This window comes from Capricornis sumatraensis, chromosome 18 (genome assembly GCF_032405125.1).
Source record: "Capricornis sumatraensis isolate serow.1 chromosome 18, serow.2, whole genome shotgun sequence".
NCBI lineage: Eukaryota > Metazoa > Chordata > Mammalia > Artiodactyla > Bovidae > Capricornis > Capricornis sumatraensis.
The window spans coordinates 5266888-5283523 of NC_091086.1; positions in this window are offsets into that span (position 1 = coordinate 5266888).

Sequence of the window (16636 nt, forward strand, 5' to 3'; positions counted from 1 at the left end):
TAGCAACTCGCATAGGGGCTGGCCTCTCCTGAGGCCACCAGGGCGGGTCCCTGAGGTCCCCGTCGTAACTCGAGAACACCTGCCACAACTCGAGAAAATCCAGGAAGTTCTCCCTTCCAGGCGAGATGAGGCCTATTTCTGATGAGGCGTCTGGAGACTAATGACACCTAACCTCTGGAACTTCGAAAGGGTCTTTCACACCCTTGCTGCAACTCAAGAAGTTCACCGCCATACCCGTCTCCACTCGAGAGGAAGCACGATGGTCCCGCCCACATCCAGAGGAGCCCCGTTTTCCCCTCGTGGCTCGAGATGAGGGATCCTTTCCCTGGTTTCAAAGGGAAAGAGTTCCCGGCGTTCCCGTCGCATCTCAAGAGGAGGCACTCTCAACAGGAAAGGCGAGAGGAACTCCATGGTCGTACCACCATTCCAAGAGTCCCCCAGATATCTCAGTCCATTCCAGAGGAACCTCTTTGTCCTGCACTGGCTCATCTTTCACGCCGAGGATCGACTCACACCACGGTGGCACGTGGGACAGCCCTGTGGGAAAGCCTCGAGGGAAATCCACAGATCCTTTGATCCACGCGACGGGAAGCGTGACATTGCTGCTACAGCCTGGAAGGAAAGTGCACGTGCATGCCCCCACTCGAGACGAGGCCTGACTCCCCTGGGGAGACTCCAGAAGTACCCAAAGATCCATGTCAGCCCCTGAGAGGAATCCTCGGTTCCGGCCCTGACTCCATACAAGGTTTTTGGCCCCGGTATCGACGGGAGAGGAATCCCGAGAGGCCCCCTAGCACCTCACATAGGGACTGGCCTCTCCTGAGGCCACCAGGGCGGGTTCCTGAGGTCCCCGTCGTAACTCGAGAACACCTGCCGCAACTCGAGAAAATCCAGGAAGTTCTCCCTTCCAGGCGAGATGAGGCCTATTTCCTATGAGGCGTCTGGAGACTAATGACACCTAACCTCTGGAACTTCGAAAGGGTCTTTCACACCCTTGCTGCAACTCAAGAAGTTCACCACCATACCCGTCTCCACTAGAGAGGAAGCACGATGGTCCCGCCCACATCCAGAGGAGCCCCGTTTCCCCCTCGTAGCTCGAGATGAGGGATCCTTTTCCTGCTTTCAACGGGAAAGAATTCCCGGCGTTCCTGTCGCATCTCAAGAGGAGGCACTCTCAACAGGAAAGGCGAGAGGAACTCCATGGTCGTACCACCATTCCAAGAGTCCCCCAGATGTCTCAGTCCATTCCAGAGGAACCTCTTTGCCCTGCACTGGCTCATCTTTCACGCCGAGGATCGACTCACACCACGGTGGCACGTGGGACAGCCCTGTGGGAAAGCCTCGAGGGAAAGCCTCGAGGGAAAACCACAGATCCTTTGATCCACGCGACGGGAAGCGTGACATTGCTGCTACAGCCTGGAAGGAAAGCGCACGTGCATGCCCCCACTCGAGACGAGGCCTGACTCCCCTGGGGGGACTCCAGAAGGACCCAAAGATCCATGTCAGCCCCTGAGAGGAATCCTCGGTTCCGGCCCTGACTCCATACAAAGGTTTTGGCCCCGGTATCGACGGGAGAGGAATCCCGAGAGGCCCCCTAGCAACTCGCATGGGGACTGGCCTCTCCTGAGGCCACCAGGGCGGGTCCCTGAGGTACCCGTCGTAACTCGAGAACACCTGCCGCATCTCGAAAAAATCCAGGAAGTTCTCCCTTCCAGGCGAGATGAGGCCTATTTCCGATGAGGCGTCTGGAGACTAATGACACCTAACCTCTGGAACTTCGAAAGGGTCTTTCACACCCTTGCTGCAACTCAAGAAGTTCACCGCCATACCCGTCTCCACTCGAGAGGAAGCATGATGGTCCCGCCCACATCCAAAGGAGCCCCGTTTCCCCCTCGGAACTCGAGATGATGGATCCTTTCCCTGCTTTCAACGGGGAAGAATTCCCGGCGTTCCCGTCGCATCTCAAGAGGAGGCACTCTCAACAGGAAAGGCGAGAGGAACTCCATGGTCGTACCACCATTCCAAGAGTCCCCAGATGTCTCCGTCCATTCCAGAGGAACCTCTTTGCCCTGCACTGGCTCATCTTTCTCGCCGAGGATCGACTCACACCACGGTGGCACGTGGGACAGCCCTGTGGGAAAGCCTCGAGGGAAAACCACAGATCCTTTGATCCACGCCACGGGAAGCGTGACATTGCTGCTACAGCCTGTAAGGAAAGCGCACGTGCATGCCCCCACTCGAGACGAGGCCTGACTCCCCTGGGGAGACTCCAGAAGTACCCAAAGATCCATGTCAGCCCCTGAGAGGAATCCTCGGTTCCGGACCTTACTCCACACAAGGATTTTGGCCCCGGTATCGACGGGAGAGGAATCCCGAGAGGCCCCCTAGCACCTTGCATGGGGACTGGCCTCTCCTGAGGCCACCAGGGCGGGTCCCTGAGGTCCCCTTCGTAACTCGAGAACACCTGCCGCAACTCGAGAAAATCCAGGAAGTTCTCCCTTTGAGGCGAGATGAGGCCTATTTCCGATGAGGCGTCTGGAGACTAATGACACCTAACCTCTGGAACTTCGAAAGGGTCTTTCACACCCTTGCTGCAACTCAAGAAGTTCACCGCCATACCCGTCTCCACTAGAGAGGAAGCACGATGGTCCCGCCCACATCCAGAGGAGCCCCGTTTCCCCCTCGTAGCTCGAGATGAGGGAACCTTTCCCTGCTTTAGACGGGAAAGAATTCCCGGCGTTCCCGTCGCATCTCAAGAGGAGGCACTCTCAACAGGAAAGGCGAGAGGAACTTCATGGTCGTACCACCATTCCAGGAGTCCCCCAGATGTCTCAGTCCATTCCAGAGGAACCGCTTTGCCCTACACTGGCTCAGCTTTCACGCCGAGGATCGACTCACACCACGGTGGCACGTGGGACAGCCCTGTGGGAAAGCCTCGAGGGAAATCCACAGATCCCTTGATCCACGCGACGGGAAGCGTGACATTGCTGCTACAGCCTGGAAGGAAAGTGCACGTGCATGCCCCCACTCGAGACGAGGCCTGACTCCCCTGGGGAGACTCCAGAAGTACCCAAAGATCCATGTCAGCCCCTGAGAGGAATCCTCGGTTCCGGCCCTGACTCCATACAAGGTTTTTGGCCCCGGTATCGACGGGAGAGGAATCCCGAGAGGCCCCCTAGCACCTCACATAGGGACTGGCCTCTCCTGAGGCCACCAGGGCGGGTTCCTGAGGTCCCCGTCGTAACTCGAGAACACCTGCCGCAACTCGAGAAAATCCAGGAAGTTCTCCCTTCCAGGCGAGATGAGGCCTATTTCCTATGAGGCGTCTGGAGACTAATGACACCTAACCTCTGGAACTTCGAAAGGGTCTTTCACACCCTTGCTGCAACTCAAGAAGTTCACCACCATACCCGTCTCCACTAGAGAGGAAGCACGATGGTCCCGCCCACATCCAGAGGAGCCCCGTTTCCCCCTCGTAGCTCGAGATGAGGGATCCTTTTCCTGCTTTCAACGGGAAAGAATTCCCGGCGTTCCTGTCGCATCTCAAGAGGAGGCACTCTCAACAGGAAAGGCGAGAGGAACTCCATGGTCGTACCAGCATTCCAAGAGTCCCCCAGATGTCTCAGTCCATTCCAGAGGAACCTCTTTGCCCTGCACTGGCTCATCTTTCACGCCGAGGATCGACTCACACCACGGTGGCACGTGGGACAGCCCTGTGGGAAAGCCTCGAGGGAAAGCCTCGAGGGAAAACCACAGATCCTTTGATCCACGCGACGGGAAGCGTGACATTGCTGCTACAGCCTGGAAGGAAAGCGCACGTGCATGCCCCCACTCGAGACGAGGCCTGACTCCCCTGGGGGGACTCCAGAAGAACCCAAAGATCCATGTCAGCCCCTGAGAGGAATCCTCGGTTCCGGCCCTGACTCCATACAAAGTTTTTGGCCCCGGTATCGACGGGAGAGGAATCCCGAGAGGCCCCCTAGCAACTCGCATGGGGACTGGCCTCTCCTGAGGCCACCAGGGCGGGTCCCTGAGGTACCCGTCGTAACTCGAGAACACCTGCCGCATCTCGAGAAAATCCAGGAAGTTCTCCCTTCCAGGCGAGATGAGGCCTATTTCCGATGAGGCGTCTGGAGACTAATGACACCTAACCTCTGGAACTTCGAAAGGGTCTTTCACACCCTTGCTGCAACTCAAGAAGTTCACCGCCATACCCGTCTCCACTCGAGAGGAAGCATGATGGTCCCGCCCACATCCAAAGGAGCCCCGTTTCCCCCTCGGAACTCGAGATGATGGATCCTTTCCCTGCTTTCAACGGGGAAGAATTCCCGGCGTTCCCGTCGCATCTCAAGAGGAGGCACTCTCAACAGGAAAGGCGAGAGGAACTCCATGGTCGTACCACCATTCCAAGAGTCCCCAGATGTCTCCGTCCATTCCAGAGGAACCTCTTTCCCCTGCACTGGCTCATCTTTCTCGCCGAGGATCGACTCACACCACGGTGGCACGTGGGACAGCCCTGTGGGAAAGCCTCGAGGGAAAACCACAGATCCTTTGATCCACGCCACGGGAAGCGTGACATTGCTGCTACAGCCTGGAAGGAAAGCGCACGTGCATGCCCCCACTCGAGACGAGGCCTGACTCCCCTGGGGAGACTCCAGAAGTACCCAAAGATCCATGTCAGCCCCTGAGAGGAATCCTCGGTTCCGGACCTTACTCCACACAAGGATTTTGGCCCCGGTATCGACGGGAGAGGAATCCCGAGAGGCCCCCTAGCAACTCGCATGGGGACTGGCCTCTCCTGAGGCCACCCGGGCGGGTCCCTGAGGTCCCCGTCGTAACTCGAGAACACCTGCCGCAACTCGAGAAAATCCAGGAAGTTCTCCCTTCCAGGCGAGATGAGGCCTATTTCCGATGAGGCGTCTGGAGACTAATGACACCTAACCTCTGGAACTTCGAAAGGGTCTTTCACACCCTTGCTGCAACTCAAGAAGTTCACCGCCATACCCGTCTCCACTAGAGAGGAAGCACGATGGTCCCGCCCACATCCAGAGGAGCCCCGTTTCCCCCTCGTAGCTCGAGATGAGGGAACCTTTCCCTGCTTTAGACGGGAAAGAATTCCCGGCGTTCCCGTCGCATCTCAAGAGGAGGCACTCTCAACAGGAAAGGCGAGAGGAACTTCATGGTCGTACCACCATTCCAGGAGTCCCCCAGATGTCTCAGTCCATTCCAGAGGAACCGCTTTGCCCTACACTGGCTCAGCTTTCACGCCGAGGATCGACTCACACCACGGTGGCACGTGGGACAGCCCTGTGGGAAAGTCTCGAGGGAAAACCACAGATCCTTTGATACACGCCACGGGAAGCGTGACATTGCTGCTACAGCCTGGAAGGAAAGCGCACGTGCATGCCCCCACTTGATTCGAGGCCTAACTCCTCTGGGGAGACTCCAGAAGTACCCAAAGATCCATGTCAGCCCCTGAGAGGAATCCTCGGTTCCGGCCCTGACTCCACACAAGCTTTTTGGCCCCGGTATCGACGGGAGAGGAATCCCGAGAGGCCCCCTAGCACCTCGCATGGGGACTGGCCTCTCCTGAGGCCACCAGGGCGGGTCCCTGAGGTCCCCGTCTTAACTCGAGAACACCTGCCGCAACTCGAGAAAATCCAGGAAGTTCTCCCTTCCAGGCGAGATGAGGCCTATTTCCGATGAGGCGTCTGGAGATAATGACACCTAACCTCTGGAATTTCGAAAGGGTGTTTCACACCCTTGCTGCAACTCAAGAAGTTCACCGCCATACCCGTCTCCACTCGAGAGGAAGCACGATGGTCCCGCCCACATCCAGAGGAGCCCCGTTTCCCTCTCGGAGCTCGAGATGAGGGATCCTTTCCTGCTTTCAACGGGAAGGAATTCCCGGCGTTCCCGTCGCATCTCAAGAGGAGGCACTCTCAACAGGAAAGGCGAGAGGAACTCCATGGTCGTACCACCATACAAAGAGTCCCCCAGATGTCTCAGTCCATTCCAGAGGAACCTCTTTGCCCTGCACTGGCTCATCTTTCACGCCGAGGATCGACTCACACCACGGAGGCACGTGGGACAGCCCTGTGGGAAAGCCTCGAGGGAAAGCCTCGAGGGAAAACCACATATCCTTTGATGCACGCGACGGGAAGCGTGACATTGCTGCTACAGCCTGGAAGGAAAGCGCACGTGCATGCCCCCACTCGAGACGAGGCCTGTCTCCCCTGGCGAGACTCCAGAAGTACCCTAAGATCCATATAAGCCCCTGAGAGGAATCCTCGGTTCCGACCCTGACTCCATACAAAGTTTTTGGCCCCGGTATCGACGGGAGAGGAATCCCGAGAGGCCCCCTAGCAACTCGCATGGGGACTGGCCTCTCCTGAGGCCACCAGGGCGGGTCCCTGAGGTCCCCGTCGTAACTCGAGAACACCTGCCGCAACTCGAGAAAATCCAGGAAGTTCTCCCTTCCAGGCGAGATGAGGCCTATTTCCGATCAGGCGTCTGGAGACTAATGACACCTAAACTCTGGAACTTCGAAAGGGTCTTTCACACCCTTGCTGCAACTCAAGAAGTTCACCGCCATACCCGTCTCCACTCGAGAGGAAGCATGATGGTCCCGCCCACATCCAAAGGAGCCCCGTTTCCCCCTCGGAGCTCGAGATGATGGATCCTTTCCCTGCTTTCAACGGGGAAGAATTCCCGGCGTTCCCTTCGCATCTCAAGAGGAGGCACTCTCAACAGGAAAGGCGAGAGGAACTCCATGGTCGTACCACCATTCCAAGAGTCCCCAGATGTCTCCGTCCATTCCAGAGGAACCTCTTTGCCCTGCACTGGCTCATCTTTCACGCCGAGGATCGACTCACACCACGGTGGCACGTGGGACAGCCCTGTGGGAAAGCCTCGAGGGAAAACCACAGATCCTTTGATCCACGCGACGGAAAGCGTGACATTGCTGCTACAGCCTGTACGGAAAGCGCACGTGCATGCCGCCACTCGAGAAGAGGCCTAACTCCCCTGGGGAGACTCCAGAAGTACCCAAAGATCCATGTCAGCCCCTGAGAGGAATCCTCGGTTCCGGCCCTGACTCCACACAAGGTTTTTGGCCCCGGTATCGACGGGAGAGGAATCCCGAGCGGCCCCCTAGCACCTCGCATGGGGACTGGCCTCTCCTGAGGCCACCAGGGCGGGTCCCTGAGGTCCCCGTCGTAACTCGAGAACACCTGCCGCAACTCGAGAAAATCCAGGAAGTTCTCCCTTTCAGGCGAGATGAGGCCTATTTCCGATGAGGCGTCTGGAGACTAATGACACCTAACCTCTGGAAATTCGAAAGGGTCTTTCACACCCTTGCTGCAACTCAAGAAGTTCACCGCCATACCCGTCTCCACTCGAGAGGAAGCACGATGGTCCCGCCCACATCCAGAGGAGCCCCGTTTCCCCCTCGTATCTCGAGATGAGGGAACCTTTCCCTGCTTTAGACGGGAAAGAATTCCCGGCGTTCCCGTCGCATCTCAAGAGGAGGCACTCTCAACAGGAAAGGCGAGAGGATCTCCATGGTCGTACCACCATTCCAGGAGTCCCCCAGATGTCTCAGTCCATTCCAGAGGAACCTCTTTGCCCTGCACTGGCTCATCTTTCACGCCGAGGATCGACTCACACCACGGTGGCACGTGGGACAGCCCTGTGGGAAAGCCTCGAGGGAAAGCCTCGAGGGAAAACCACAGATCCTTTGATCCACGCGACAGGAAGCGTGACATTGCTGCTACAGCCTGGAAGGAAAGCGCACGTGCATGCCCCCACTCGAGACGAGGCCTGACTCCCCTGGGGAGACTCCAGAAGTACCCAAAGATCCATGTCAGCCCCTGAGAGGAATCCTCGGTTCCGGCCCTGACTCCACACAAGGTTTTTGGCCCCGGTATCGACGGGAGAGGAATCCCGAGAGGCCCCCTAGCACATCGCATGGGGACTGGCCTCTCCTGAGGCCACCAGGGCGGGTCCCTGAGGTCCCCGTCGTAACTCGAGAACACCTGCCGCAACTCGAGAAAATCCAGGAAGTTCTCCCTTGCAGGCGAGATGAGGCCTATTTCCGATGAGTCGTCTGGAGACTAATGACACCTAACCTCTGGAACTTCGAAAGGGTCTTTCACACCCTTGCTGCAACTCAAGAAGTTCACCGCCATACCCGTCTCCACTCGAGAGGAAGCACGATGGTCCCGCCCACATCCAGAGGAGCCCCGTTTCCCCCTCGTAGCTCGAGATGAGGGATCCTTTCCCTGCTTTCAACGGGAAAGAATTCCCGGCGTTCCCGTCGCATCTCAAGAGGAGGCACTCTCAACAGGAAAGGCGAGAGGAACTCCATGGTCGTACCACCATTCCTAGAGTCCCCCAGATGTCTCAGTCCATTCCAGAGGAAACTCTTTGCCCTGCACTGGCTCATCTTTCACGCCGAGGATCGACTCACACCACGGTGGCACGTGGGACAGCCCTGTGGGAAAGCCTCGAGGGAAAGCCTCGAGGGAAAACCACAGATCCTTTGATCCACGCGACGGGAAGCGTGACATTGCTGCTACAGCCTGGAAGGAAAGCGCACGTGCATGCCCCGACTCGAGACGAGGCCTGACTCCCCTGGGGAGACTCCAGAAGTACCCAAAGATCCATGTCAGCCCCTGAGAGGAATCCTCGGTTCCGGCCCTGACGCCACACAAGGTTTTTGACCCCGGTATCGACGGGAGAGGAATCCCGAGAGGCCACCTAGCAACTCGCATGGGGACTGGCCTCTCCTGAGGCCACCAGGGCGGGTCCCTGAGGTCCCCGTTGTAACTCGAGAACACCTGCCGCAACTCGAGAAAATCCAGGAAGTTCTCCCTTCCAGGCGAGATGAGGCCTATTTCCGATGAGGCGTCTGGAGACTAATGACACCTAACCTCTGGGACTTCGAAAGGGTCTTTCACACCCTTGCTGCAACTCAAGAAGTTCACCGCCATACCCGTCTCCACTCGAGAGGAAGCACGATGGTCCCGCCCACATCCAGAGGAGCCCCGTTTCCCCCTCGTAGCTCGAAATGAGGGATCCTTTCCCTGCTTTCAACGGGAAAGAATTCCCGGCGTTCCCGTCGCATCTCAAGAGGAGGCACTCTCAACAGGAAAGGCGAGAGGAACTCCATGGTCGTACCACCATTCCACGAGTCCCCCAGATGTCTCAGTCCATTCCAGAGGAACCTCTTTGCCCTGCACTGGCTCATCTTTCACGCCGAGGATCGACTCACACCACGGTGGCACGTGGGACAGCCCTGTGGGAAAGCCTCGAGGGAAAGCCTCGAGGGAAAACCACAGATCCTTTGATCCATGCGACGGGAAGCGTGACATTGCTGCTACAGCCGGGAAGGAAAGCGCACGTGCATGCCCCCACTCGAGAAGAGGCCTGACTCCCCTGGGGAGACTCCAGAAGTACCCAAAGATCCATGTCAGCCCCTGAGAGGAATCCTCGGTTCCGGCCCTTACTCCACACAAGGTTTTTGGCCCCGGTATCGACGGGAGAGCAATCCCGAGAGGCCCCCTAGCACCTCGCATGGGGACTGGCCTCTCCTGAGGCCACCAGGGCGGGTCCCTGAGGTCCCCGTCGTAACTCGAGAACACCTGCCGCAACTCGAGAAAATCCAGGAAGTTCTCCCTTTCAGGCGAGATGAGGCCTATTTCCGATGAGGCGTCTGGAGACTAATGACACCTAACCTCTGGAACTTCGAAAGGGTCTTTCACACCCTTGCTGCAACTCAAGAAGTTCACCGCCATACCCGTCTCCACTCGAGAGGAAGCACGATGGTCCCGCCCACATCCAGAGGAGCCCCGTTTCCCCTCGTAGCTCGAGATGAGGGAACCTTTCCCTGCTTTAGACGGGAAAGAATTCCCGGCATTCCCGTCGCATCTCAAGAGGAGGCACTCTCAACAGGAAAGGCGCGAGGAACTCCATGGTCGTACCACCATTCCAGGAGTCCCCCAGATGTCTCAGTCCATTCCAGAGGAACCTCTTTGCCCTACACTGGCTCATCTTTCACGCCGAGGATCGACTCACACCACGGTGGCACGTGGGACAGCCCTGTGGGAAAGCCTCGAGGGAAAGCCTCGAGGGAAAACCACAGATCCTTTGATCCACGCGACAGGAAGCGTGACATTGCTGCTACAGCCTGGAAGGAAAGCGCACGTGCATGCCCCCACTCGATTCGAGGCCTGACTCCCCTGGGGAGACTCCAGAAGTACCCAAGGATCCATGTCAGCCCCTGAGAGGAATCCTCGGTTCCGGCCCTGACTCCACACAAGCTTTTTGGCCCCGGTATCGACGGGAGAGGAATCCCGAGAGACTTCCTAGCAACACGCATGGGGACTGGCCTCTCCTGAGGCCATCAGGGCGGGTCCCTGTGGTACCAGTCGTAACTCGAGAACACCTGCCGCACCTCGAGAAAATCCAGGAAGTTCTCCCTTCCAGGCGAGATGAGGTCTATTTCCGATGAGGCGTCTGGAGACTGACACGTAACCTCTGGAACTTCGAAAGGGTCTTTCACACCCTTGCTGCAACTCAAGAAGTTCACCGCCATACCCGTCTCCACTCGAGAGGAAGCACGATGGTCCCGCCCACATCCAGAGGAGCCCCGTTTCCCCCTCGTAGCTCGAGATGAGGGATCCTTTCCCTGCTTTCAACGGGAAAGAATTCCCGGCGTTCCCGTCGCATCCAAAGAGGAGGCACTCTCAACAGGAAAGGCGAGAGGAACTCCATGGTCGTACCACCATTTCAAGAGTCCCCCAGATGTCTCAGTCCATTCCAGAGGAACCTCTTTGCCCTGCACTGGCTCATCTTTCAATCCGAGGATCGACTCACACCACGGTGGCACATGGGACAGCCCTGTGGGAAAGCCTCGAGGGAAAGCCTCGAGGGAAAACCACAGATCATTTGATCCACGCGACGGGAAGCGTGACATTGCTGCTACAGCCAGGAAGGAAAGCGCACGTGCATGCCCCCACTCGAGACGAGGCCTGACTCCCCTGGGGAGACTCTAGAAGTACCCAAAGATCCATGTCAGCCCCTGAGAGGAATCCTCGGTTCTGGCCCTGACTCCACACAAGGTTTTTGGCCCTGGTATCGACTGGAGAGGAATCCCGAGAGGCCCCCTAGCAACTCGCATGGGGACTGGCCTCTCCTGAGGCCATCAGGGCGGGTCCCTGTGGTACCCGTCGTAACTCGAGAACACCTGCCGCACCTCGAGAAAATCCAGGAAGTTCTCCCTTCCAGGCTAGATGAGGCCTATTTCCGATGAGGCGTCTGGAGACTAATGACACCTAACCTCTGGAACTTCGAAAGGGTCTTTCACACCCTTGCTGCAACTCAAGAAGTTCACCGACATACCCGTGTCCACTCGAGAGGAAGCACGATGGTCCCGCCCACATCCAGAGGAGCCCTGTTTCCCCCTCGTAGCTCGAGATGAGGGATCCTTTCCCTGCTTTCAACGGGAAAGAATTCCCGGCGTTCCCGTCGCATCTCAAGAGGAGGCACTCTCAACAGGAAAGGCGAGAGGAACTCCATGGTCGTACCACCATTCCAAGAGTCCCCCAGATGTCTCAGTCCATTCCAGAGGAACCTCTTTGCCCTGCACTGGCTCATCTTTCACGCCGAGGATCGACTCACACCACGGTGGCACGTCGGACAGCACTGTGGGAAAGCCTCGAGGGAAAACCACAGATCCTTTGATCCACGCCACGGGAAGCGTGACATTGCTGCTACAGCCTGTAAGGAAAGCGCACGTGCATGCCCCCACTCGAGACGAGGCCTGACTCCCCTGGGGAGACTCCAGAAGTACCCAAAGATCCATGTCAGCCCCTGAGAGGAATCCTCGGTTCCGGACCTTACTCCACACAAGGATTTTGGCCCCGGTATCGACGGGAGAGGAATCCCGAGAGGCCCCCTAGCACCTTGCATGGGGACTGGCCTCTCCTGAGGCCACCAGGGCGGGTCCCTGAGGTCCCCTTCGTAACTCGAGAACACCTGCCGCAACTCGAGAAAATCCAGGAAGTTCTCCCTTTGAGGCGAGATGAGGCCTATTTCCGATGAGGCGTCTGGAGACTAATGACACCTAACCTCTGGAACTTCGAAAGGGTCTTTCACACCCTTGCTGCAACTCAAGAAGTTCACCGCCATACCCGTCTCCACTCGAGAGGAAGCACGATGGTCCCGCCCACATCCAGAGGAGCCCCGTTTCCCCCTCGTAGCTCGAGATGAGGGAACCTTTCCCTGCTTTAGACGGGAAAGAATTCCCGGCGTTCCCGTCGCATCTCAAGAGGAGGCACTCTCAACAGGAAAGGCGAGAGGAACTTCATGGTCGTACCACCATTCCAGGAGTCCCCCAGATGTCTCAGTCCATTCCAGAGGAACCGCTTTGCCCTACACTGGCTCAGCTTTCACGCCGAGGATCGACTCACACCACGGTGGCACGTGGGACAGCCCTGTGGGAAAGTCTCGAGGGAAAACCACAGATCCTTTGATACACGCCACGGGAAGCGTGACATTGCTGCTACAGCCTGGAAGGAAAGCGCACGTGCATGCCCCCACTTGATTCGAGGCCTAACTCCTCTGGGGAGACTCCAGAAGTACCCAAAGATCCATGTCAGCCCCTGAGAGGAATCCTCGGTTCCGGCCCTGACTCCACACAAGCTTTTTGGCCCCGGTATCGACGGGAGAGGAATCCCGAGAGGCCCCCTAGCACCTCGCATGGGGACTGGCCTCTCCTGAGGCCACCAGGGCGGGTCCCTGAGGTCCCCGTCTTAACTCGAGAACACCTGCCGCAACTCGAGAAAATCCAGGAAGTTCTCCCTTCCAGGCGAGATGAGGCCTATTTCCGATGAGGCGTCTGGAGATAATGACACCTAACCTCTGGAATTTCGAAAGGGTGTTTCACACCCTTGCTGCAACTCAAGAAGTTCACCGCCATACCCGTCTCCACTCGAGAGGAAGCACGATGGTGCCGCCCACATCCAGAGGAGCCCCGTTTCCCTCTCGGAGCTCGAGATGAGGGATCCTTTCCTGCTTTCAACGGGAAGGAATTCCCGGCGTTCCCGTCGCATCTCAAGAGGAGGCACTCTCAACAGGAAAGGCGAGAGGAACTCCATGGTCGTACCACCATACAAAGAGTCCCCCAGATGTCTCAGTCCATTCCAGAGGAACCTCTTTGCCCTGCACTGGCTCATCTTTCACGCCGAGGATCGACTCACACCACGGAGGCACGTGGGACAGCCCTGTGGGAAAGCCTCCAGGGAAAGCCTCGAGGGAAAACCACAGATCCTTTGATGCACGCGACGGGAAGCGTGACATTGCTGCTACAGCCTGGAAGGAAAGCGCACGTGCATGCCCCCACTCGAGACGAGGCCTGTCTCCCCTGGCGAGACTCCAGAAGTACCCTAAGATCCATATAAGCCCCTGAGAGGAATCCTCGGTTCCGACCCTGACTCCATACAAAGTTTTTGGCCCCGGTATCGACGGGAGAGGAATCCCGAGAGGCCCCCTAGCAACTCGCATGGGGACTGGCCTCTCCTGAGGCCACCAGGGCGGGTCCCTGAGGTCCCCGTCGTAACTCGAGAACACCTGCCGCATCTCGAGAAAATCCAGGAAGTTCTCCCTTCCAGGCGAGATGAGGCCTATTTCCGATGAGGCGTCTGGAGACTAATGACACCTAACCTCTGGAACTTCGAAAGGGTCTTTCACACCCTTGCTGCAACTCAAGAAGTTCACCGCCATACCCGTCTCCACTCGAGAGGAAGCATGATGGTCCCGCCCACATCCAAAGGAGCCCCGTTTCCCCCTCGGAGCTCGAGATGATGGATCCTTTCCCTGCTTTCAACGGGGAAGAATTCCCGGCGTTCCCGTCGCATCTCAAGAGGAGGCACTCTCAACAGGAAAGGCGAGAGGAACTCCATGGTCGTACCACCATTCCAAGAGTCCCCAGATGTCTCAGACCATTCCAGAGGAACCTCTTTGCCCTGCACTGGCTCATCTTTCACGCCGAGGATCGACTCACACCACGGTGGCACGTGGAACAGCCCTGTGGGAAAGCCTCGAGGGAAAACCACAGATCCTTTGATCCACGCGACGGGAAGCGTGACATTGCTGCTACAGCCGGGAAGGAAAGCGCACGTGCATGCCCCCACTCGAGAAGAGGCCTAACTCCCCTGGGGAGACTCCAGAAGTACCCAAAGATCCATGTCAGCCCCTGAGAGGAATCCTCGGTTCCGGCCCTGACTCCACACAAGGTTTTTGGCCCCGGTATCGACGGGAGAGGAATCCCGAGAGGCCCCGTAGCACCTCGCATGGGGACTGGCCTCTCCTGAGGCCACCAGGGCGGGTCCCTGAGGTCCCCGTCGTAACTCGAGAACACCTGCCGCAACTCGAGAAAATCCAGGAAGTTCTCCCTTTCAGGCGAGATGAGGCCTATTTCCGATGAGGCCTCTGGAGACTAATGACACCTAACCTCTGGAAATTCGAAAGGGTCTTTCACACCCTTGCTGCAACTCAAGAAGTTCACCGCCATACCCGTCTCCACTCGAGAGGAAGCACGATGGTCCCGCCCACATCCAGAGGAGCCCCGTTTCCCCCTCGTATCTCGAGATGAGGGAACCTTTCCCTGCTTTAGACGGGAAAGAATTCCCGGCGTTCCCGTCGCATCTCAAGAGGAGGCACTCTCAACAGGAAAGGCGAGAGGATCTCCATGGTCGTACCACCATTCCAGGAGTCCCCCAGATGTCTCAGTCCATTCCAGAGGAACCTCTTTGCCCTGCACTGGCTCATCTTTCACGCGGAGGATCGACTCACACCACGGTGGCACGTGGGACAGCCCTGTGGGAAAGCCTCAAGGGAAAGCCTCGAGGGAAAACCACAGATCCTTTGATCCACGCGACGGGAAGCGTGACATTGCTGCTACAGCCTGGAAGGAAAGCGCACGTGCATGCCCCCACTCGAGACGGGGCCTGACTCCCCTGGGGAGACTCCAGAAGTACCCAAAGATCCATGTCAGCCCCTGAGAGGAATCCTCGGTTCCGGCCCTGACGCCACACAAGGTTTTTGACCCCGGTATCGACGGGAGAGGAATCCCGAGAGGCCACCTAGCAACTCGCATGGGGACTGGCCTCTCCTGAGGCCACCAGGGCGGGTCCCTGAGGTCCCCGTTGTAACTCGAGAACACCTGCCGCAACTCGAGAAAATCCAGGAAGTTCTCCCTTCCAGGCGAGATGAGGCCTATTTCCGATGAGGCGTCTGGAGACTAATGACACCTAACCTCTGGGATTTCGAAAGGGTCTTTCACACCCTTGCTGCAACTCAAGAAGTTCACCGCCATACCCGTCTCCACTCGAGAGGAAGCACGATGGTCCCGCCCACATCCAGAGGAGCCCCGTTTCCCCCTCGTAGCTCGAAATGAGGGATCCTTTCCCTGCTTTAAACGGGAAAGAATTCCCGGCGTTCCCGTCGCATCTCAAGAGGTGGCACTCTCAACAGGAAAGGCGAGAGGAACTCCATGGTCGTACCACCATTCCACGAGTCCCCCAGATGTCTCAGTCCATTCCAGAGGAACCTCTTTGCCCTGCACTGGCTCATCTTTCACGCCGAGGATCGACTCACACCACGGTGGCACGTGGGACAGCCCTGTGGGAAAGCCTCGAGGGAAAGCCTCGAGGGAAAACCACAGATCCTTTGATCCATGCGACGGGAAGCGTGACATTGCTGCTACAGCCGGGAAGGAAAGCGCACGTGCATGCCCCCACTCGAGAAGAGGCCTAACTCCCCTGGGGAGACTCCAGAAGTACCCAAAGATCCATGTCAGCCCCTGAGAGGAATCCTCGGTTCCGGCCCTTACTCCACACAAGGTTTTTGGCCCCGGTATCGACGGGAGAGGAATCCCGAGAGGCCCCCTAGCACCTCGCATGGGGACTGGCCTCTCCTGAGGCCACCAGGGCGGGTCCCTGAGGTCCCCGTCGTAACTCGAGAACACCTGCCGCAACTCGAGAAAATCCAGGAAGTTCTCCCTTTCAGGCGAGATGAGGCCTATTTCCGATGAGGCGTCTGGAGACTAATGACACCTAACCTCTGGAACTTCGAAAGGGTCTTTCACACCCTTGCTGCAACTCAAGAAGTTCACCGCCATACCCGTCTCCACTCGAGAGGAAGCACGATGGTCCCGCCCACATCCAGAGGAGCCCCGTTTCCCCTCGTAGCTCGAGATGAGGGAACCTTTCCCTGCTTTAGACGGGAAAGAATTCCCGGCATTCCCGTCGCATCTCAAGAGGAGGCACTCTCAACAGGAAAGGCGAGAGGAACTCCATGGTCGTACCACCATTCCAGGAGTCCCCCAGATGTCTCAGTCCATTCCAGAGGAACCTCTTTGCCCTACACTGGCTCATCTTTCACGCCGAGGATCGACTCACACCACGGTGGCACGTGGGACAGCCCTGTGGGAAAGCCTCGAGGGAAAGCCTCGAGGGAAAACCACAGATCCTTTGATCCACGCGACAGGAAGCGTGACATTGCTGCTACAGCCTGGAAGGAAAGCGCACGTGCATGCCCCCACTCGATTCGAGGCCTGACTCCCCTGGGGAGA